A 24113-nucleotide genomic window follows, 5' to 3' on the forward strand; every position below is an offset into this window, starting at 1 on the left:
CTCCCCCTCTCCTATATAAACCCTCCTTCACTCCTTCATTTTCACACACCTTAAACACCATCTCTCTCCCCTTTGGCCGAATACAAAGCCATTCCCTTTCTCCTCATTTCTTCTTCTTCTACTCTCTTCTTTCTTCTTTTGCTCGAGGACGAGCAAACATTTTAAGTTTGGTGTGGTAAAAGCATTGCTTTTTGTTTTTCCATAACCATTTATGGCATCCAAGGCCGGAGAAACCTCTAGAAAGAGGAAAGGGAAGGCAAAAGCTTCCACCTCCGAGTCATGGGAGATGGAAAGGTTCATCTCAAGGGTGCATCAAGACCACTTCTATGAAGTTGTGGCCTCGAAGAAGGTGATCCCCGAGGTCCCTTTTTCACTCAAAAAGGGTGAATATCCGGAGATCCGACATGAGATCCGAAGAAGAGGTTGGGAAGTTCTTACCAACCCCATTCAACAAGTCGGAATCTTGATGGTTCAAGAGTTCTATGCCAATGCATGGATCACCAAGAACCATGACCAAAGTGTGAACCCGAATCCAAAGAATTATCTTACTATGGTTCGGGGGAAATACTTGGATTTTAGTCCGGAAAGTGTGAGGGTGGCGTTCAACTTGCCTATGATGCAAGGAGATGAACATCCTTACACTAGAAGGGTCAACTTTGATCAAAGGTTGGACCAAGTCCTCACAGTCATATGTGAAGAGGGCGCCCAATGGAAGAGAGATTCAAGAGGAAAGCCGGTTCAATTAAGAAGGCATGACCTCAAGCCCGTGGCTAGAGGATGGTTAGAGTTTATACAACGCTCAATCATTCCCACTAGCAACCGGTCCGAAGTTACCATAGACCGGGCTATCATGATCCATAGCATCATGATTGGAGAAGAAATAGAGGTTCATGAGGTTATAGCCCAAGAACTCTATAAGGTGGCGGATAAGTCCTCTACCTTGGCAAGGTTAGCCTTTCCTCATCTCATTTGTCACCTCTGTTATTCAGTTGGAGTTGACATAGAGGGAGACACCCCCATTGATGAGGACAAGCCCATCACTAAGAAGAGGATGGAGCACACAAGAGATCCCACTCATCATGAGATCCCTGAGATTCCTCAAGGGATGCACTTTCCTCCACAAAACTATTGGGAGCAATTAAACACCTCCCTAGGAGAGTTGAGTTCCAACATGGGACAACTAAGGGTGGAGCATCAAGAACACTCCATCATCCTTCATGAAATCAGAGAAGACCAAAGAATCATGAGGGAGGAGCAACAAAGACAAGGAAGAGATATTGAGGAGCTCAAGCACTCCATAGGATCTTCAAGAGGAAGAAAGAGCCGCCATCACTAAGGTGGACCCGTTCTTTGATTTCCTTGTTCTTTGTTCTTCTGTTTTTCGAATTTTATGCTTATGTTTATCTATGTTTGTGTCTTGTGATCATTAGTGTCTTAGTGTCTATGCCTTAAAGTTATGAATGTCCTATGAATCCATCACCTTTCTTGAATAAAAACGTGCTTAATTGAAAAAGGGAGAATTGCATGAATTTTGAATTTTATAACAGTTTAATTATTTTGATGTGGTGGCAATATTTTTGTCCTCTGAATGTATGCTTAAACAGTGCATATGTATCTTGAATTTGTGGTTCATGAATGTTGGCTCTTGAAAGAATGATGAAAAAGGAGACATGTTACTGAGGATCTGAAAAATCATAAAAATGATTCTTGAAGCAAGAAAAAGCATTTAAAAAAAATCGAAAAAAAAAGAGAGAAAAAGAAAACGAAAAAAATAGAGAAATAAGAGTTGTGATCCAAGGCAAATAAGAGTGTGCTTAAGAACCCTGGACACCTCTAATTGGGGACTTTAGCAAAGCTGAGTCACAATCTGAAAAGGTTCACCCAATTATGTGTCTGTGGCATGTATGTATCCGGTGGTAATACTGGAAGACAGAGTGCTTTGGGCCACAGCCAAGACTCAATAAGTAGCTATGTTCAAGAATCATTATACTTAACTAGGAGAATCAATAACACTATCTGGATTCTGAGTTCCTAAAGAAGCCAACCATTCTGAATTTCAAAGGATAGAGTGAGATGCCAAAACTATTCAGAGGCAAAAAGCTAAAAGCCCCGCTCATCTAATTAATACTGATCTTCACAGATGTTTTTTGGGATTCATTGCATATTCTCTTCTTTTTATCTTATTTGATTTTCAGTTGCTTGAGGACAAGCAACAATTTAAGTTTGGTGTTGTGATGAGCGGATAATTTATACACTTTTTGGCATTGTTTTTAGTATGTTTTTGGTATGATATAGTTAGTTTTTAGTATATTTTTATTAGTTTTTAGTTAAAATTCACTTTTCTGGACTTTACTATGAGTTTGTGTGTTTTTCTGTGATTTCAGGTATTTTCTGGCTGAAATTGAGGGACCTGAGCAAAAATCTGATTCAGAGACCAAAAAGGACTGCAGATGTTGTTGGATTCTGACCTCCCTGCACTCGAAGTGGATTTTCTGGAGCTACAGAAGCCCAATTGGCGCGCTCTCAACGGCGTTGGAAAGTAGACATCCTGGGCTTTCCAGCAATATATGATAGTCCATACTTTGTCCAAGATTTGATGGCCCAAACCGGCGTTCAAAGTCACCCTCAGGAATCCCAGCGTTAAACGCTGGAACTGGCACCCAAATGGGAGTTAAACGCCCAAACTGGCACTAAAGCTGGCGTTTAACTCCAAGAAGAGTCTCTGCACGAAAAATGCTTCATTGCTCAGCCCAAGCACACACCAAGTGGGCCCGGAAGTGGATTTTTATGTCATTTACCCATCTCTGTACACCTTAGGCTACTAGTTTTCTATAAGTAGGACCTTGTACTATTGTATTGAGATATCGGGGGGGTAGCTATCTTCATTTTATGCTATCTTAGATCATTGGGAGGCTGGCCATTCGGCCATGCCTAGACCTCATGCTTATGTATTTTCAACGGTGGAGCTTCTACACACCATAGATTAAGGTGTGGAGCTCTGCTGTACCTCGAGTATTAATGCAATTACTATTGTTCTTCCATTCAATTCCGCTTGTTCTTGTTCTAAGATATCACTTGTTCTTCAACTTGATGAATGTGATGATCCGTGACACTCATCATCATTCTCACCCATGAACAAGGTGACTGACAACCACTTCTGTTCTACAAGCAACCAAGGCTCTAGTGAATATCTCTTGGATTCCTGATTGCACGATGCATGGTTGATCGCCTGACAACCGAGTGCTCGCCTGACAAACGAGCCAACCATTCCGTGAGATCAGAGTCTTCGTGGTATAGGCAAGAACTGATGGCGGCATTCAAGAGAATCCGGAAGGTCTAACCTTGTCTGTGGTATTCTGAGTAGGATTCAATGATTGAATGACTGTGACGTGCTTCAAACTCCTAGCGGGCGGGGCGTTAGTGACAGACGCAAAAGAATCGATGGATTCTATTCCGGCCTGACCGAGAACCGACAGCTGAATTCCGCTATGCTGTGACAGAGCATATGCAATCGCTTTCACTGAGAGGATGGGAGGTAGCCATTGACAACGGTGAAACCCTACACAAGCTTGCCATGGAAAGGAATAAGAAGGATTGGATGAAGACAGTAGGAAAGCAGAGAGACGGAAGGGAAGGCATCTTCATGCGCTTATCTGAAGTTCCTACCAATGAATTACATAAGTATCTCTATCTTTACCTTTTTGTTATTTTCGTTCATCACCATTACCATTTAAGTTTGCCTGACTAAGATTTACAAGATGACCATAGCTTGCTTCAATACTAACAATCTCCGTGGGATCGACCCTTACTCGCGGAAGGTTTATTACTTGGACGACCCAGTGCACTTGCTGGTTAGTTGTGCGAAGTTGTGTAATGCCATGGTATTGAGCTACCAAGTCTTTGGGGTTCATGACCGGGGATTATGAGAGTTGTGAAAAAGTATTTGTTCACAATTTCGCGTACCATGTACCTGCTACTATAATCTCTAATAGAGATCCTCGTTTCACTTCAAGGTTTTGGGGTGCATTTCAGAAAGCTTTTGGAACCCGATTAAGCTTGAGCACGGCTTACCATCCTCAAACAGATGGTCAATCTAAAAGGACGATCCAAACACTGGAGGATATGTTGAGAGCTTGTGTTTTAGACCAACCGGTGTGTTGGGATCGGTATATGCCATTAGTGGAGTTTGCATACAATAATAGTTATCATGCGAGCATCGGAATGGCTCCGTATGAGGCCTTGTATGGGAGGAAATGTCAATCTCCGCTATGTTGGTATGAAGCTGGAGTGAAAAGCTTGTTAGGGCCGGAAATGATAGCTGAGACTACTGAACAAGTCAAGAAAATCCGTGATAGGATGCTTACGGTGCAGAGTCGTCAAAAGAGTTACGCCGATCAGAGGCGAAAGCCCTTAGAATTTGAGGAAGGAGATCATGTTTTCTTTAAGGTTACTCTGACTACAGGAGTAGGTAGGGCGATTAAGGCAAAGAAGTTGAATCCTCGATACATTGGTCCATTTCAGATCCTGGAGAGGATTGGGCCGGTGGCTTATTGGATGGCTCTACCACCTCATCTTTCGAATCTGCACGACGTGTTTCACGTGTCGCAGCTTCGGAAGTACACTCCTGATGCTAGCCATGTGTTGGAACCTGAGTCGGTTCAGTTAAGGGAAGATTTGACGCTTCCAGTGGCTCCGGTCAGAATCGATGATACTAGTATCAAACGGTTGCGTGGAAAAGAGGTTTCATTGGTCAAAGTGGCATGGAATCGAGGCGGTGTTGAGGAACACACTTGGGAACTTGAGTCGGAGATGCGAACGGATTATCCGCATTTATTCTCAGGTATTTGCATTTGAATTTTGTGGGCAAAATTCCCAGTTAGGTGGGTAGAATGTAAAACCCGGTTAATTAACGGCTAATTAACCCATAAATGAGAATTTATTCTAGAAAGCCTAAAATGTAATTTTTATGGCTAAATGTGATAGAGGAGATTGAGACGAGAATTTCGGTACCAATTTTATAGAATTCGGACCAAGATTGTACCGAACGGGCCAAACCGGGCCAACCAGACCCAAAGTGGGTCCTTGGCCCAACATAACTAAGCCAAAACCCTAGTTTTCAGCACTCTCTCTCCTCACAACACACTCAAACACGCTGAAATGGTGGAGAGGAAGGGAAGAACACTCTATCAACTTCTTTCTCTCACTTGATCTTCAAACCACCATAACTTTTGATCTAGAGCTCCGGTTGCCGCTCCGTTTGCGGCCACGCGTTCACCGCGGAGAGCTCTACAAAACCCATACAATCAATCTTGAGGTAAGCCACGTGTTTCTGTTCGAAATCTAAGCCCTTATTTTCGAGTTTCATGGGTGAAATGTTGAGATTTTGGGTTCTTTGATGTTATAGGACCCAACTCTCTTGAAGAAGAAGGTTAATCTTGTCTCCTTGGACCTTAGGTGTGGTAAGATTCTCAACCCTAGTGTAATTTTGTTGTTTTATGATGTTGGGTATTGAGATGTTGTGTATGGGTATGATGATTGTGGCTTAGGTTGTGTATATGTGAATATTGGAGCTTGATTGGTGATTTTGAAAAGCTTGGAAAGGGTTTGGTGGTGAAAAATCTGTTCTTGGAGGTGTTGAGGCCTTGAGAGCTTGTGGATAAGTGATTTGGAAGTGCTCCGGTGGAGCTTGGGAAAATCGGCTAAGGTATGGTTTCGGTTTTCCGTATCTAATATGTAATGTGGTAGGAAATACTTAGGCTAGAGGCCCTAAGATAGGCATTGAAATGTTGATGTCGTTGAATGATTGAGATATATGATGTGGTCATATATGTGATGATGATTAATGACGCCTTGATGGTATGATGTATGAGAAATATGCATGTTGTGATATATGCTTGATGATTGGTTATGGTTGAATTGTGGGTTGAACCGTGTTGATGGTGAGTATGATATTGATTGTGTACAATGATGATTTATTAGATTTGGTGTTGTTGGAATTTGCATGAGGAAGAGTATATGATATGTCAATATGTTTGAGTTTGAGCCACTTGGGTGAAGTGGGTTAAAATGATGAGATAGTGATTTTGTAATTTGTGGTAAAGTGTCAATGTGTGAGTTGAGGAGGCTTGATGTTGAAATTGATGTATTTTGATTGATTTCAAAGAAAAGGGATGAAAATGGCATGTTTTGATTGATTTTGAAAAGAGTTGGAAATGACTTGTTTTGAAAATGGCACTTTGTGGTTTTTATGAAAAACATGGTTTTTGGGCATACTTTGGCGGGACATAACTTGGACTACGGATCTCTGTTTTATACCAAATCTTTTTAGAAATGAAATTGGATTCGGAATGTCCGTGCCGTTCGAAGAACGGGTGAAAAACGATTTAAAATGAGGAAGTTATGTCCGTTGGAAGATTGGGGTTTAAATTGGTGAATTTTGCAGCTTTTAACTTAGAAAATTTTTAGCAGAATGACCCCTTGCGCGTGGGCGCACTTGGCGCGTACGCTTCGTTCTTCCAGAAAGCACCATCCACGCGTGCGCGTGATGTGCGCGGGCGCGCCGATTGTGCTGCACCCAATGCCCAGCCATTTTCCAGAGAGTTGTGCCAGAAATGTGCCAGCTTTGTGCCTGGGCACGAGAACACCCACGCGTACGCATGGTTGACGCGTGCGCGTCGATTGGCAAATTTTTAATCCACGCGTTAGCGTGCATGACGCTTGCGCGTCGATGAAGTTTTTGAGGCCATCCGCGCGTGCGCGTGGAGTGCGCGTACGCGTGGACCTGTTTTCATCCCAAAGTTGATTTTTGAGTTTTAAAAGCCAAATTTCATACTTCTAAGCCTCCGATCTCACCACTTATATCTTAAATCATTATGATATGTCTAGCTATGAGAAGAAAGGCTAGTGAATGTGGTAACTTGCGAGTGAAGCAAGGGAAAAATGAATGATCATTGAGGATCAAGCACGATTATGTGAGATGCGGAGGATGGTGGTGGAAGTGCTTGTTATGCCATGGGCCGAAGGGCCGTATTTGTTAATGAGATGGCTGGTTATGGATTTAACCGTGATGCCAATGGGCTGGTTATGGATTTAACCGTGAGCCGGAAGGCTAGATTATTGCCGTGTTACGGCGGAGCCATGATTATGGCCATGTACAAATGCATATATGCTGTTGAATGAATTGTGAATGTTGCACTTCCACTGTTGGAGATGAGAGTTTCCCTGGGAGGAAGCAGTGGCTAGCCACCACGTGCTCCAGGTTGAGACTCGAAGCTCTTTTGACCCTATGTCATAAGTGTGGCCGGGCACTGTGAAAGACCCGGATGAGCTCGCCCCCGTAAATATTCACCAGTGAGGGTGATGGATATAGATCATGATTATGATCAAGTTTATAACGAGTATAACTCGAGTTGGGGATGCGTGACAGAGGGACAGTCCAATGGTTAGCTACCAGGACTTGTCGGGTTGGCTCTATAACCGACAGATGATATCATCAGCCACTAGGGACAGGCATTCATCATATGCATACTATATGAATTGTTTGGGATTGCCTATTTGACTGCATATTACTTGCTAATTGTCTAAATGCCTTACTTGTTCCTAATTGTATATTTCTTGCTTGATATAACTGTGTTTGTTACATTATACTCTTGCTGGTGGTTGGGAGGTTTGAAGGATTTGGAAAGGGAAGTATTAGTTAGACTGAAGTATCTTTAGTCAGATGCCCTTTTATGGTTTAGCTTGTTTATAAGCTTTGATATTATTTGGAGGAAGTTCTAGGATTGCCTTCGGCTTTCTTCTATTATTATGTATTATATATGTGGAAGCTGTTACCATGCTGGGGACCTCTGGTTCTCACCCATGCGGATTTTGTGGTTTTCAGATGCAGGACGTGAGGTTTCTCGCTGAGGCATGCTGGAGACTTCTAGATTTGCGAAGATCCTTTGTTCTCGGGGCTATGTTTTGGTTTATATGTTTTGCTTAGATACTTTTATCTCCATTAAATAATACAAACCGTGATGACTCCTCTTATGGGAGATTTTGGAGAATAGGTTTTATGTATTTGTGTCCCTTTGGGTTTCCTTTGGGGTTTTCCTTATTTCTATCATATGTATATATTGCTATGCTCGGACCGGTTATCTTCGCAGCCGGATCTTGAGTCTTGATATTCCTGTTTTTGACACTCCTTTGTATATATATTATCACGTGTTGGTTATCCTTGTTAGTTACGTTATCGATCGGAGTGTTGCGCTTTCGAGTTGCGATTTTTTTTGTTTACCCCTTTTTCTACAAAGGCTCCTAGTTATAATCAATCATTCATACTACTATACGTACTAAATTTTTATTTTAGAGGTCGTAATACCTTGCCATCTCTGAATTATGACTTAAGCATAAGACTCTGTATGGTAGGGTGTTACATTATGGTATCAGAGTAGTTCGTTCCTATAGAGCCTGAGGAATGGACTGACTATGCTTCTGTGCATTCTCTGTGTGTGTGTTATGTGCTATTAGTATATCTGCTTGATATAATTGGCATAAACGTTCATGAGCATGCATTTGGGACTTTGAAGTACTAGACTTCCGATATTGAGACTGATCAACTTAATATCGATTGTTTGGTATGTATAGGAACCAGATGGCGCCTCGTGGACGCGGTAGAGGTAGTATGAGAGGTCGTACAAATGCTCGTGTGCCGGAGAATAACTCGAAAAACCTGGTAGACCTTATGGCGGCATTGGGGAACATGGTTGCGGCTATGTGGGCCACTGCAGAGGCTCTTGGACAACAGATGAGCAACCATGGCAACGACGGAAATGGAGCTCAGGGACCAATAGAGATCAGAACTTCCGTTGTGTTGGTGAACAAGTGTGGGGTTGCTGAAGAGTATGTGAAGAAAGCAACTGCTGAGAGAGGGAGTCACAAGGGATCATTCCCACGGAACCGAGAGAAGAGCTTTGCACCTAGAGGTCCGCCTTTCAAGCGGGGAGGCTCTTTTAGGAGGCCCAACAACAACAACTCCCAAGGAAAAAGGTTTGGGAAGCAGCCACAGAATGAGCAAGCTTGCGCTAGGTGTGGAAGTCACCATCCAGGAGTCCCGCGCATGGCCGGATGGGGTTTGTGCTACTTCTGTGGTAAGGCGGGACATAAGGTCCCAAACTGCCCGGAGAAGAAAAAACAAGGTGCAGGAAAAACACAGCAGACTGGTCGGGTGTTCACCACTTCAGCTATAGGAGCTGAGGGATCCGAGACACTTATTCGAGGTAACTGTGAAATGGCTGGACAAACTTTAAATGCTTTATTTGATTCGGGAGCATCACATTCATTCATTGCATTTGAGAAAGCCCATGAGTTAGGACTGAAGATTGTAACTTTAGGTTATGATCTAAGAGTGTACAATACTACCCATGAAGCCATGGTAACTAGGCTAGGATGCCCGGAAGTTTCCTTTAGGTTCAAGCAGCGTGATTTTATTCATAATTTAGTCTGTTTGTCGATGATTGGTCTTGATCTTATCTTGTGATTGGACTGGTTATCTAAGAACCATGTTCTGCTAGATTGTTCTACATAGTCGGTGTACTTTATGCCGGATGATACAGAAGGGCCGGTCGTGGTGAATAATTATTACTTGAATTCGATGATGGTGAACTGTTCCGGAACCGAATGTCAGGGTATCATGTTGTTAACTGCGGGCGTTTCGGGTGATGATCAAAGGTTGGAACAGATTCCGGTTGTGTGTGAGTTTCCGGAAGTGTTTCCCGATGATATTGATGAGTTTCCACCTAACCGAGAGGTTGAGTTTGCTATTGAATTGGTGCCCGGGGCGGGACCAATCTCAAGTGCTCCTTATAGGATGTCACCGTTAGAGATGAACGAGCTAAAGTCTCAGTTAGAAGATTTGTTGGGAAAGAATTTCATACGACCAAGTGTCTCTCCGTGGGGTGCTCCAGTGTTACTGGTGAAGAAGAAGGATGGGAGTATGCGGCTCTGTGTGGATTACAGGCAGCTGAACAAGGTTACAATAAAGAATAAGTACCCATTGCCGAGAATTGATTATCTCATGGATCAGTTACAAGGAGCTGGAGTTTTCTCCAAAGTCGATTTGCGATCCGGTTATCACCAGATAAGGGTGAGGGGTGAGGATATCCCTAAGACCGCTTTCAGGACTCGTTATGGTCATTACGAGTACACTGTAATGTCTTTCGGGTTGACGAACGCTCCTGCAGTGTTCATGGATTACATGAATAGAGTTTTCCGTCCGTTTCTGGATAAATTTGTTGTTGTCTTCATTGATGACATACTGATTTATTCCAAGACTGAAGAAGAGCATGCGGAACACTTGAGGACCGTGTTGCAGATTCTAAAGGAGAAGAAACTTTATGCAAAACTGTCTAAGTGCGAGTTTTGGAAAAGTGAGGTAAAGTTTTTGGGTCACGTGGTGAGTAAGAAGGGAATAGCCGTAGATCCAACTAAGGTGGAGGCTGTGATGGATTGGAAGCAACCAACCACCGTGACGGAGATAAGGAGTTTTCTGGGTTTAGCTGGCTATTACCGAAGGTTTATCAAGGGCTTTTCACAGATAGCTTTGCCAATGACAAAGTTAACCTGCAAAGACACTCCGTTTGTTTGGACTCCTGAGTGCGAGGAGAGCTTTCAGACATTGAAGAAAAAGTTGACCACCGCACCTGTGTTAGTGTTACCTGAGCCGAACGAGCCATTTGAGGTGTATTGTGATGCCTCATTAAAGGGTCTAGGGTGCGTGCTGATGCAGCATCATAATGTGGTGGCGTATGCCTCACGACAATTGAGACTTCATGAAGTTAGTTACCTTACGCACGATTTGGAACTTGCTGCAATTGTGTTTGCCTTGAAGGTGTGGAGGCATTATCTCTATGGGGTTAAGTTCCAAGTTTTCTCTGATCATAAGAGCTTGAAGTACCTCTTTGATCAGAAAGAGCTTAATATGAGGCAGAGAAGGTGGATGGAATTACTGAAGGACTACGACTTTGAGTTGAAATACCATCCGGGAAAGGCGAACGTAGTGGCGGATGCGTTAAGTCGGAAGTCGTTATATGCGGCTTGGATGATGCTTCAAGAGGAGAAGTTGCTCAAGGGATTTGAGAGTCTGAAAATTGGTGCTCGAGAAGTATCCAGAACTTTGTGTTTGAGCTGATTAGAGATCTCAAGTGATTTTAAGTCCGAACTCCTAAAGGCTCATCAAAATGATGAAGTGTTATGGAAGGTGTTACCGGCTATTGAGCAAGGAAAACAATGGAGAGTGTCGAAAGAAAAAGATGGGTTATGGAGATTCAAGGGTAGGATCATTGTGCCGGATGTTGGCACTTTGAGACAAGATATTTTAAAGGAGGCACACAAAAGCGGATTCTCCATTCACCCGGGAAGTACTAAGATGTACCATGATTTAAAGGCAATGTTCTGGTGGCCGGGTGATGAGCGGATAATTTTTACGCTTTTTGGCATTGTTTTTAGTATGTTTTTAGTATGATCTAGTTAGTTTTTAGTATATTTTCATTAGTTTTTAGTTAAAATTCACTTTTCTGGACTTTACTATGAGTTTGTGTGTTTTTCTGTGATTTCAGGTATTTTCTGGCTGAAATTGAGGGACCTGAGCAAAAATCTGATTCAGAGACTAAAAAGGACTGCAGATGCTGTTGGATTCTGACCTCCCTACACTCGAAGTGGATTTTATAGAGCTACAGAAGCCCAATTGGCGCGCTCTCAACGGCGTTGGAAAGTAGACATCCTGGGCTTTCCAGCAATATATGATAGTCCATACTTTGCCCAAGATTTGATGGCCCAAACTGGCGTTCAAAGTCACCTTCAAGATTTCCAGCGTTAAACGCCGGAACTGGCACCCAAATGGGAGTTAAACGCCCAAACTGGCACTAAAGCTGGCGTTTAACTCCAAGAAGAGTCTCTACACGAAAATGCTTCATTGCTCAGCTCAAGCACACACCAAGTGGGCCCAGAAGTGGATTTTTATGTCATTTACTCATTTCTGTAAACCTTAGGCTACTAGTTTTCTATAAGTAGGACCTTTTACTATTGTATAAAGAATCTTTTGATCACTTGAGATCTCTAGATCATCTTTGGACATCTAGTTCTTAGATCATTGGGAGGCTGGCCTCACGGCCATGCCTAGACCTTGTTCTTATGTATTTTCAACGGTGGAGTTTCTACACACCATAGATTAAGGTGTGGAGCTCTGCTGTACCTCGAGTATTAATGCAATTACTATTGTTCTTCCATTCAATTCCGCTTGTTCTTGTTCTAAGATATCACTTGTTCTTCAACTTGATGAATGTGATGATCCGTGACACTCATCATCATTCTCACCTATGAACGTGTGACTGACAACCACCTCTGTTCTACCTTCGATTGGGTGAATATCTCTTGGATTCCTGATTGCACGATGCATGGTTGATCGCCTGACAACCGAGTGCTCGCCTGACAACCGAGCCAACCATTCCGTGAGATCAGAGTCTTCGTGGTATAGGCTAGAACTGATGGCGGCATTCAAGAGAATCCGGAAGGTCTAACCTTGTCTGTGGTATTCTGAGTAGGATTCAATGATTGAATGACTGTGACGTGCTTCAAACTCCTAGCAGGCGGGGCGTTAGTGACAGACGCAAAAGAATCGTTGGATTCTATTCCGGCCTGACCGAGAACCGACAAATGATTAGCCATGCTGTGACAGAGCATAGGAACATTTTCACTGAGAGGATGGGAGGTAGCCACTGACAACGGTGAAACCCTACACAAGCTTGCCATGGAAAGGAGTAAGAAGGATTGGATGAAGACAGTAGGAAAGCAGAGAGACGGAAGGGAAGGCATCTTCATGCGCTTATCTGAAGTTCCTACCAATGAATTACATAAGTACCTCTATCTTTATCTTTATGTTTATTTCGTTCATCACCATATCCAATTGAGTTTGCCTGACTAAGATTTACAAGATGACCATAGCTTGCTTCATACCAACAATCTCTGTGGGATCGACCCTTACTCGCGTAAGGTTTATTACTTGGACGACCCAGTACACTTGCTGGTTAGTTGTGCGAAGTTGTGTTTATGCCATGGTATTGAACACCAAGTTTTTGGATTCATTACCGGGGATTATTTGAGTTGTGAAAAGTACTGATCACAATTTCGTGCACCACCGGGTATGAAGAATGATGTGGCAGAATGTGTATCAAAATGCTTAACTTGTCAAAAGGTAAAGATTGAACATCAAAGACCTTCCGGGATGTTGCAACCTTTAGAGATTCCACAATGGAAGTGGGAAAGTATTGCAATGGACTTTGTGTCGGGATTGCCAAGGACTAGGGCTGGTTTTGATGCTATTTTGGTGATTGTGGACCAACTAACGAAGTCAGCTCACTTTTTGCCCATTCGGATGACTTACACCCTTGAGGAGCTAGCACGGTTATACATAAAGGAGATTGTGAGACTTCATGGTGTACCTGCTACTATAATCTCTGATAGAGATCCTCGTTTCACTTCAAGGTTTTGGGGTGCATTTCAGAAAGCTTTTGGAACCTGATGAGCGGATAATTTGTATACTTTTCGGCATTGTTTTTAGTATGTTTTTGTTATGATATAGTTAGTTTTTAGTATATTTTTATTAGTTTTTAGTTAAAATTCACTTTTCTGGACTTTACTATGAGTTTTTGTGTTTTTCTGTGATTTCAGGTATTTTCTGGCTGAAATTGAGGGACCTGAGCAGAAATCTGATTCAGAGACCAAAAAAGACTACGGATGCTGTTGGATTCTGACCTCCCTGCACTCGAAGTGGATTTTCTAGAGCTACAGAAGCCCAATTGACGCGCTCTCAACGGCGTTGGAAAGTAGACATCCTGGGCTTTCCAGCAATATATGATAGTCCATACTTTGCCCAAGATTTGATGGCCCAAACCGGCGTTCAAAGTCACCTCAAGAAATCCCAGCGTTAAACGCTGGAACTGGCACCCAAATGGGAGTTAAACGCCCAAACTGGCACTAAAGCTGGCGTTTAACTCCAAGAAGAGTCTCTGCACGAAAAATGCTTCATTGCTCAGCCCAAGCACACACCAAGTGGGCCCGGAAGTGGATTTTTATGTCATTTACTCATTTCTGTACACCTTAGGTTACTAGTTTTCTATAAGTAGGACCTTTGACTATTGTATTAGAAGTCTTTGGATCTTGATATCTTTTGATCACTTTTGATCTTAGATCACTGGGAGGCTGGCCATTCGGCCATGCCTAGACCTTATGCTTATGTATTTTCAACGGTGGAGTTTCTACACACCATAGATTAAGGTGTGGAGCTCTGCTGTACCTCGAGTATTAATGCAATTACTATTGTTCTTCCATTCAATTCCGCTTGTTCTTATTCCAAGATATCACTTGTTCTTCAACTTGATGGAGGTGATGATTGACGCCCATCACCATTCTCACCCATGAACAAAGTGACTGACAACCACTCTTGTTCTACAAGCATTTGAGGCTTGGTGAATATCTCTTGGATTCCTGATTGCACGATGCATGGTTGATCGCCTGACAACCGAGTGCTCGCCTGACAAACGAGCCAGCCATTCCGTGAGGTCAGAGTCTTCGTGGTATAGGCAAGAATTGATGGCAGCATTCAAGAGAATCCGGAAGGTCTAACCTTGTCTGTGGTATTCTGAGTAGGATTCAATGACTGAATGACTGTGACGTGCTTCAAACCTGTAACCTACTGGGCGTTAGTGACAGACGCAAAAGAATCACTGGATTCTATTCCGGTAGGGGAGGGAACCACACCGGTGATTGGCAGCACTGTGACAGAGTGTGTGCATTAGCTTTCAATGCGAGGATGGGAGGTAGCTGCTGATAACAGTGAAACCCTACACGAGCTTGCCATGGAAAGGAGGAAGAAGGATTGGATGAAGGCAGTAGGAAAGCAGAGAGACGGAAGGGAAGGCATCTTCATGCGCTTATCTGAAGTTCCTACCAATGAATTACATAAGTATCTCTATCTTTATCTTTATGTTATTTTCGTTCATCACCATTATCATTTGAGTTTGCCTGACTAAGATTTACAAGATGACCATAGCTTGCTTCAATACTAACAATCTCCGTGGGATCGACCCTTACTCACGTAAGGTTTATTACTTGGACGACCCAGTGCACTTGCTGGTTAGTTGTGCGAAGTTGTGTAATGCCATGGTATTGAGCTACCACGTTTTTGGAGCCATTACCGGGGATTATGAGAGTTGTGAAAAAGTATTGTTCACAATTTCGCGACACCAAGTTTTTGGCGCCGTTGCCGGGGATTGTTCAAGTTTTGAGCAAGCTTTGGTAACATCAGTGCCAAGATCCGGCAACAACATCAAGTTTTGGTGTTATTGCCCGGGATTGTTTAGGCTGGACAACTGACGGTTCATCTTGTTGCTTAGATTAGGTATTTTTTCTTCGAAATTCTTGAAGATGAGTTCTAGAGTTTCATGATGATTTGTTGAAATCTGGCTGGCTGAGAAGCCATGTCTAATCTCATTGGACCGAGGTTTCAACTTATCACCACAAGAGCTTGATGATTTCTATCAATCTTGCTCTTGGAGCAATGATCTGCTAAGGCTTGGCTGGCCTTTGGCCATGTCTAGTGTTTTGGACCGAAGCTTTCTTTGAAAGCTTGGCTGGCTGTGAAGCCATGTCTAATTCCTGGACCGAAGTCTTAGACTAGCATTGCACTGATTCCTGGAATTCTCATTAAGAATTTTGATACCTTTTCCATTTCATTTTCGAAAAACACAAAAAAAAAATTAAAAAATCATAAAAATATTTCTTGTTTGAGTCTAGAGTCTCATCATAAGTTTGGTGTCAATTGCATGCATTCATGTATCTTGGTGATCTTCAAGATGTTCTTGATGATTTACTTGCTCTGATCTTTGAATTCTATTGACTTGAATGTCTAGTGTGTCTCATTTGCATTTTCATCTTGTTAGTGTCAGTAGCATACAAACTGCTAAGTTTGGTGTCTTGCATGCATTGTTATTTGATTCTAGTTGCATTTTGATTTTTCCTTATTATCAAAAATCCAAAAATATTTTTAATTTGTGTCTTTTCAAGTCAATTATACAGAGAATTGAAGATTCAGAACACACAGCAGAGGAGTTGCACAGAAAAAGCTGGGCGTTCAAAACGCCCAGTGAAGAAGGACAGACTGGCGTTTAAACGCCAGCCAGGGTACCTGGTTGGGCGTTTAACGCCCAAAAGGGTAGCATTTTGGGCGTTAAACGCCAGAATGGATACCATTCTGGGCGTTTAACGCCAGGATGGCTAAGGGAGGAAGATTTTGTTTCCAAATCAGATTTTTTTTAAGTTTTCAAAATCTTTTCAAAATCAAATCTTTTTCAAATCAATTTTTCAATCAAATCTTTTTCAAAACCAATTTCTTTCCATTTTTAAAGATACTTGCTACCAATTAATGATTTGATTTAACATTTCAAGTATGTTGCCTTTTCTGTTGAGAAAGGTTTAATGTTTGAATCATATCTTTTCTTGTTAGTCAAGTTTTTAATTTTCAAATCAAATCTTTTTAAAATGTTTTCAAATCATATCTTTTAAAATTGTTTTCAAATCATATCTTTTTAATCACATCTTTTTTCAAATTAAGCTTTCAATCAAATCTTTTTGATTTCTAATTTCAAAGTCTTTTTCAAAAATCACTTGATTTCTTTTTCCATTTTCATTTTCGAAAATTAAGTAATGTTTTTTCAAAAATGTTTTCAAATTTCCCACTTAATTTTCGAAAATCACTTCCCTCCTTCTCACATCCTTCTATTTATGGACTAACACTATCCTTTAGTGCAAAATTTGAACTCCATTCTCTCTGATAAGTTCGAATTTTCCCACTCCTGTCTTCTACTCTTCTTTTCCTCTGACACCTAAAGGAATCTCTATACTGTGACATAGAGGATTCCACATCTCCTTGCTCCCTTCTCTTTCTTATGAGCAGGAGCAAAGACAAAGGCATTCTTGTTGAGGCTGATCCTGAACCTGAAAGGACCTTGAAGAGAAAGCTAAGAGAAGCCAAAGCACAACTCTCTTTAGAGCACCTGACCGAATTCTTCAAGGAAGAAGAACACATGGCAGCTGCAAACAACAACAATGCCAACAATGCAAGGAAGGTGCTGGGTGACTTTACTGCACCTACTCCCGACTTCTATGGGAGAAGCATCTCTATCCCTGCCATTGGAGCAAACAACTTTGAGCTTAAGCCTCAATTAGTTTCTCTAATGCAACAGAATTGCAAGTTCCATGGACTTCCAATGGAAGATCCTCATCAGTTTTTAGCTGAATTCTTGCAAATCTGTGACACAGTCAAGACTAATGGGGTAGACCCTGAGGTCTATAGACTGATGCTATTCCCTTTTGCTGTAAGAGATAGGGCTAGAACATGGTTGGACTCTCAACCTAAAGAAAGCCTGGATTCTTGGGAAAAGCTAGTCAATGCCTTCTTGGCAAAGTTCTTTCCACCTCAAAAATTGAGTAAGCTTAGAGTGGAAGTCCAAACCTTCAGACAGAAGGAAGGAGAATCCCTCTATGAAGCTTGGGAAAGATACAAACAATTGATCAGAAAGTGTCCCACTGATATGCTTTCTGAATGGAGCATCATAGGCATTTTCTATGATGGTCTCTCTGAACTGTCCAAGATGTCCTTGGATAGCTCTTCTGGAGGATCTCTTCATCTGAATAAGACGCCTACTGAAGCTCAAGAACTGATTGAAATGGTTGCAAATAACCAATTCATGTACACTTCTGAAAGAAATCCTGTGAACAATGGGACTAGTCAAAAGAAAGGAGTTCTTGAGATTGACACTCTGAATGCCATTTTGGCTCAGAACAAAATATTGACTCAACAAGTCAATATGATTTCTCAAAGTCTGTCTGGAATGCAAAATGCACCAAGCAGTACTAAGGAAGCTTCATCTGAGGAAGAAGCTTATGATCCTGAGAACCCTTCAATGGAAGAGGTGAATTACATGGGAGAACCCTATGGAAACACCTACAATCCTTCATGGAGGAATCATCCAAATCTTTCATGGAAGGATCAACAGAGACCTCAACAAGGTTTCAATAACAATAATGGTGGAAGAAACAGGTTTAGCAATAGCAAGCCTTTCCCATCATCTTCTCAGCAACAGACAGAGAGTCCTAAGCAGAATACCTCTGACTTAGCAACCATGGTCTCTGATCTGATCAAAACCACTCAAAGTTTCATGACTGAAACTAGATCCTCCATTAGGAATTTGGAAGGACAAGTGGGTCAGCTGAGCAAGAAAATTACTGAACTTCCTCCAAGCACTCTCCCAAGCAATACTGAAGAAAATCCAAAAGGAGAGTGCAAGGCCATCAACATGGCCGAATTCTGGGAGGAAGAAGAGGCAGTGATCGCCACTGAGGAAGACCTCACTGGACGTCCACTGGCCTCCAATGAGTTCCTCAATGAGGAACCTTGGGAATCTGAGGCTCAAATTGAGACTATAGAGATTCCATTGGACTTACTTCAGCCATTCATGAACTCTGATGAGTATTCTTCCTCTGAAGAGGATGAATATGTCACTGAGGAGCAAGTTGCTAAATACCTTGGAGCAATCATGAAGCTAAATGACAAGTTATTTGGAAATGAGACTTGGGAGGATGAACCCCCTTTGCTCACCAAAGAACTGGATGACTTGTCTAAGCAGAAACTGCCTCAAAAGAGGCAGGATCCTGGGAAGTTTTCTATACCTTGTACCATAGGTACCATGACCTTCAAGAAGGCCTTGTGTGACTTAGGATCAAGTGTAAACCTCATGCCCCTCTCTGTAATGGAGAAATTAGGGATCTTTGAGGTACAAGCTGCAAAAATCTCACTAGAGATGGCAGACAACTCAAGAAAACAAGCCTATGGACTTGTAGAGGATGTTCTGGTTAAGGTTGAAGACCATTACATCCCTACTGATTTCATAGTCCTACAGACTGGGAAATGCATGGATGAATCCATCATCCTTGGCAGACCCTTCCTAGCCACAGCAAAGGCTGTGATTGATGTTGATAGAGGAGAGTTGATCATTCAAGTGAATGAAGAATCCTTGGTGTTTAAGGCCCAAGGATATCCCTCTGTCTTCATGGAGAGGAAGCATGAAGAGCTTCTCTCAAAACAGAGCCAAACTGAGCCCCCACAGTCAAACTCTAAGTTTGGTGTTGGGAGGCCACAACCAAACTCTAAGTTTGGTGTTGAACCCCACATTCAAACTCTAAGTTTGGTGTTGGGAGGGTCCAACACGGTTCTGAGCATTTCTGAGGCTCCATGAGAGTCCTCTGTCAAGCTAATGACATTAAAGAAGCGCTTGTTGGGAGGCAACCCAATGTTTTATACTTAATTATTTTCTTTTGTTATTTTATCTTTTTGTAGGTTGATGATCATAAGAAGTCATAAAAACAATGAAAAAAAGCAAAAACAAAATGAAAAACAGGAAGAAAAACAGCACACCCTGGAGGGAGATGCTGCTGGCGTTCAAACGCCAGTAAGCCTAGCAGTTGGGCGTTTAACGCCCAGTCTGGCACCCTTCTGGGCGTTTAACGCCAGAAAGGGGCACCAGACTGGCGTTAAACGCCAGTAAAGGGCAAGAACCTGGCGTTAAACGCCAGGAATGGGCACCAGCCCGGCGTTTAACGCCAGAAATGGCTCAAAACGTGGATTTTGATGCCATTTGGTGCAGGGATGCCTTTTCCTTGACACTACAGGATCTGTGGACCCCACAGGACCCTACCATCACTCTCTCTCTTCTTCCCCCATTCACCAATCACCTCAACACCTCTTCCCCAAAAACCCTTCACCTATCAAATCCCATCTTTCTCTTCACCACTCACATCCATCCTTCATAAATCCCCACCAACCTCACCCTTCAAATTCAAACCACTTTCCCTCCCAAACCCACCCATAATGGCCGAACCATTCATCCCCTCTCTCCTATATATACCCTTCTTCAACCCTTCATTTTCACACAACCTAAACACCACTTCTCTCCCTCTTTGGCCGAATACACCACCATCTCCCTCTTCCTCATTTCTTCTTCTTCTACTCTCTTCTTTCTTCTTTTGCTCGAGGACGAGCAAACATTTTAAGTTTGGTGTGGTTAAAGCATTGCTTTTTCGTTTTTCCATAACCATTATGGCATCCAAGGCCGGAGAAACCTCTAGAAAGAGGAAAGGGAAGGCAAAGGCTTCCACCTCCGAGTCATGGGAGATGGATAGATTCCTCTCAAGGGTGCATCAAGTCCACTTCTATGAAGTTGTGGCCTTGAAGAAGGTGATCCCCGAGGTCCCTTTTTCACTCAAAAAGGGTGAATACCCGGAGATCCGATATGAGATTCAAAGAAGAGGTTGGGAAGTTCTTACCAACCCCATTCAACAAGTCGGAATCTTGATGGTTCAAGAGTTCTATGCCAATGCATGGATCACCAAGAACCATGACCAAAGTGTGAACCCGAATCCAAAGAACTACCTTACTATGGTTCGGGGGAAATACTTGGATTTTAGTCCGGAGAGTGTGAGGGTGGCGTTCAACTTGCCTATGATGCAAGGAGATGAACATCCTTACACTAGAAGGGTCAACTTTGATCAAAGGTTGGACCAAGTCCTCACAGTCATATGTGAAGAGGGCGCTCAATGGAAGCAAGATTCAAGGGGAAAGCCGGTCCAATTGAGAAGGCATGACCTCAAGCCTGTGGCTAGAGGATGGTTAGAGTTCATACAACGCTCAATCATTCCCACTAGCAACCGGTCCGAAGTTACCATAGACCGGGCCATCATGATCCATAGCATCATGATTGGAGAAGAAATAGAAGTTCATGAGGTTATAGCCCAAGAACTCTATAAGGTGGCGGACAAGACCTCCACCTTAGCAAGGTTAGCCTTTCCTCATCTCATTTGTCACCTCTGTTATTCAGTTGGAGTTGACATAGAGGGAGACATCCCCATTGATGAGGACAAACCCATCACCAAGAAAAGGATGGAGTACACAAGGGATCCCACTCATCATGAGATCCCTGAGATTCCTCAAGGGATGAATTTTCCTCCACAAAACTATTGGGAGCAACTAAACACCTCCCTAGGAGAATTGAGTTCCAACATGGGACAACTAAGGGTGGAGCATCAAGAACACTCCATCATCCTTCATGAAATTAGAGAAGATCAAAGAATCATGAGGGAGGAGCAACAAAGACAAGGAAGAGACATTGAGGAGCTCAAACACTCCATAGGATCTTCAAGAGCAAGAAAGAGCCGCCATCACTAAGGTGGACCCGTTCTTTGATTTCCTTGTTATTTGTTCTTCTGTTTTTCGAATTTTATGCTTATGTTTATCCATGTTTGTGTCTTATGATCATTAGTGTCTTAGTGTCTATGCCTTAAAGTTATGAATGTCCTATGAATCCATCACCTTTCTTGAATAAAAATGTGCTTAATTGAAAAGGAAGAATTGCATGAATTTTGAATTTTATAATAGTTAATTATTTTGATGTGGTGGTAATATTTTTGTTCCCTGAATGTATGCTTAAACAGTGCATATGTATCTTGAATTTGTGGTTCATGAATGTTGGCTCTTGAAAGAATGATGAAAAAGGAGACATGTTACTGAGGATCTGAAAAATCAATAAAATGATTCTTGAAGCAAGAAAAAGCTATTCAAAAAAAAAAAACCGAAAAAAAAAGAGAAAAAGAAAACGAAAAAAAATAGAGAAATAAGAGTTGTGATCCAAGGCAAATAAGAGTGTGCTTAAGAACCCTGGACACCTCTAATTGGGGACTTTAGCAAAGCTGAGTCACAATCTGAAAAGGTTCACCCAATCATGTGTCTGTGGCATGTATGTATCCGGTGGTAATACTGGAAGACAGAGTGCTTTGGGCCACAGCCAAGACTCAATAAGTAGTTATGTTCAAGAATCATCATACTTCACTAAGAGAATCATTAACACTATCTGGACTCTGAGTTCCTAAAGAAGCCAACCATTCTGAATTTCAAGGGATAGATTGAGATGCCAAAACTGTTCAGAGGCAAAAAGTTAAAAACCCCGCTCATCTAATTAATACTGATCTTCATAGATGTTTTTGGAATTCATTGCATATTCTTTTCTTTTTATCTTATTTGATTTCAGTTGCTTGAGGACAAGCAACAATTTAAGTTTGGTGTTGTGATGAGCGGATAATTTGTATACTTTTCGGCATTGTTTTTAGTATGTTTTTGTTATGATATAGTTAGTTTTTAGTATATTTTTATTAGTTTTTAGTTAAAATTCACTTTTCTGGACTTTACTATGAGTTTGTGTGTTTTTCTGTGATTTCAGGTATTTTCTGGCTGAAATTGAGGGACCTGAGCAGAAATCTGATTCAGAGACCAAAAAGGACTGCGGATGCTGTTGGATTCTGACCTCCCTGCACTCGAAGTGGATTTTCTGGAGCTACAGAAGCCCAATTGACGCGCTCTCAACGGCTTTGGAAAGTAGACATCCTGGGCTTTCCAGCAATATATGATAGTCCATACTTTGCCCAAGATTTGATGGCCCAAACCGGCGTTCAAAGTCACCTCAAGAAATCCCAGCGTTAAACGCTGGAACTGGCACCCAAATGGGAGTTAAACGCCCAAACTGGCACTAAAGCTGGCGTTTAACTCCAAGAAGAGTCTCTGCACGAAAAATGCTTCATTGCTCAGCCCAAGCACACACCAAGTGGGCCCGGAAGTGGATTTTTATGTCATTTACTCATTTCTGTACACCTTAGGTTACTAGTTTTCTATAAGTAGGACCTTTGACTATTGTATTAGAAGTCTTTGGATCTTGATATCTTTTGATCACTTTTGATCTTAGATCACTGGGAGGCTGGCCATTCGGCCATGCCTAGACCTTATGCTTATGTATTTTCAACGGTGGAGTTTCTACACACCATAGATTAAGGTGTGGAGCTCTGCTGTACCTCGAGTATTAATGCAATTACTATTGTTCTTCCATTCAATTCCGCTTGTTCTTATTCCAAGATATCACTTGTTCTTCAACTTGATGGAGGTGATGATTGACGCCCATCACCATTCTCACCCATGAACAAAGTGACTGACAACCACTCTTGTTCTACAAGCATTTGAGGCTTGGTGAATATCTCTTGGATTCCTGATTGCACGATGCATGGTTGATCGCCTGACAACCGAGTGCTCGCCTGACAAACGAGCCAGCCATTCCGTGAGGTCAGAGTCTTCGTGGTATAGGCAAGAATTGATGGCAGCATTCAAGAGAATCCGGAAGGTCTAACCTTGTCTGTGGTATTCTGAGTAGGATTCAATGACTGAATGACTGTGACGTGCTTCAAACCTGTAACCTACGGGCATTAGTGACAGACGCAAAAGAATCACTGGATTCTATTCCGGTAGGGGAGGGAACCACACCGGTGATTGGCAGCACTGTGACAGAGTGTGTGCATTAGCTTTCACTGCGAGGATGGGAGGTAGCTGCTGATAACAGTGAAACCCTACACGAGCTTGCCATGGAAAGGAGGAAGAAGGATTGGATGAAGGCAGTAGGAAAGCAGAGAGACGGAAGGGAAGGCATCTTCATGCGCTTATCTGAAGTTCCTACCAATGAATTACATAAGTATCTCTATCTTTATCTTTATGTTATTTTCGTTCATCACCATTATCATTTGAGTTTGCCTGACTAAGATTTACAAGATGACCATAGCTTGCTTCAATACTAACAATCTCCGTGGGATCGACCCTTACTCACGTAAGGTTTATTACTTGGACGACCCAGTGCACTTGCTGGTTAGTTGTGCGAAGTTGTGTAATGCCATGGTATTGAGCTACCACGTTTTTGGAGCCATTACCGGGGATTATGAGAGTTGTGAAAAGTATTGTTCACAATTTCGCGACACCAAGTTTTTGGCGCCGTTGCCGGGGATTGTTCAAGTTTTGAGCAAGCTTTGGTAACATCAGTGCCAAGATCCGGCAACAACATCAAGTTTTGGTGTTATTGCCCGGGATTGTTTAGGCTGGACAACTGACGGTTCATCTTGTTGCTTAGATTAGGTATTTTTTTCGAAATTCTTGA

At 42.3% G+C, this 24113-nt stretch overlaps 1 non-coding gene across 1 annotated transcript; it reads right to left on the minus strand.

Moving 5' to 3' along the window:
- Positions 1-17525: 17525 nt before the first annotated feature.
- Positions 17526-17633, minus strand: LOC112700584 (small nucleolar RNA R71). The gene has a single exon (XR_003153489.1). It is a non-coding gene; the product is annotated as a small nucleolar RNA R71 (small nucleolar RNA).
- Between the last annotated feature and the right edge of the window lie 6480 nt (positions 17634-24113).

This window comes from Arachis hypogaea, chromosome 6, assembly GCF_003086295.3.
Source record: "Arachis hypogaea cultivar Tifrunner chromosome 6, arahy.Tifrunner.gnm2.J5K5, whole genome shotgun sequence".
Classification (NCBI taxonomy): Eukaryota; Viridiplantae; Streptophyta; class Magnoliopsida; order Fabales; family Fabaceae; genus Arachis; species Arachis hypogaea.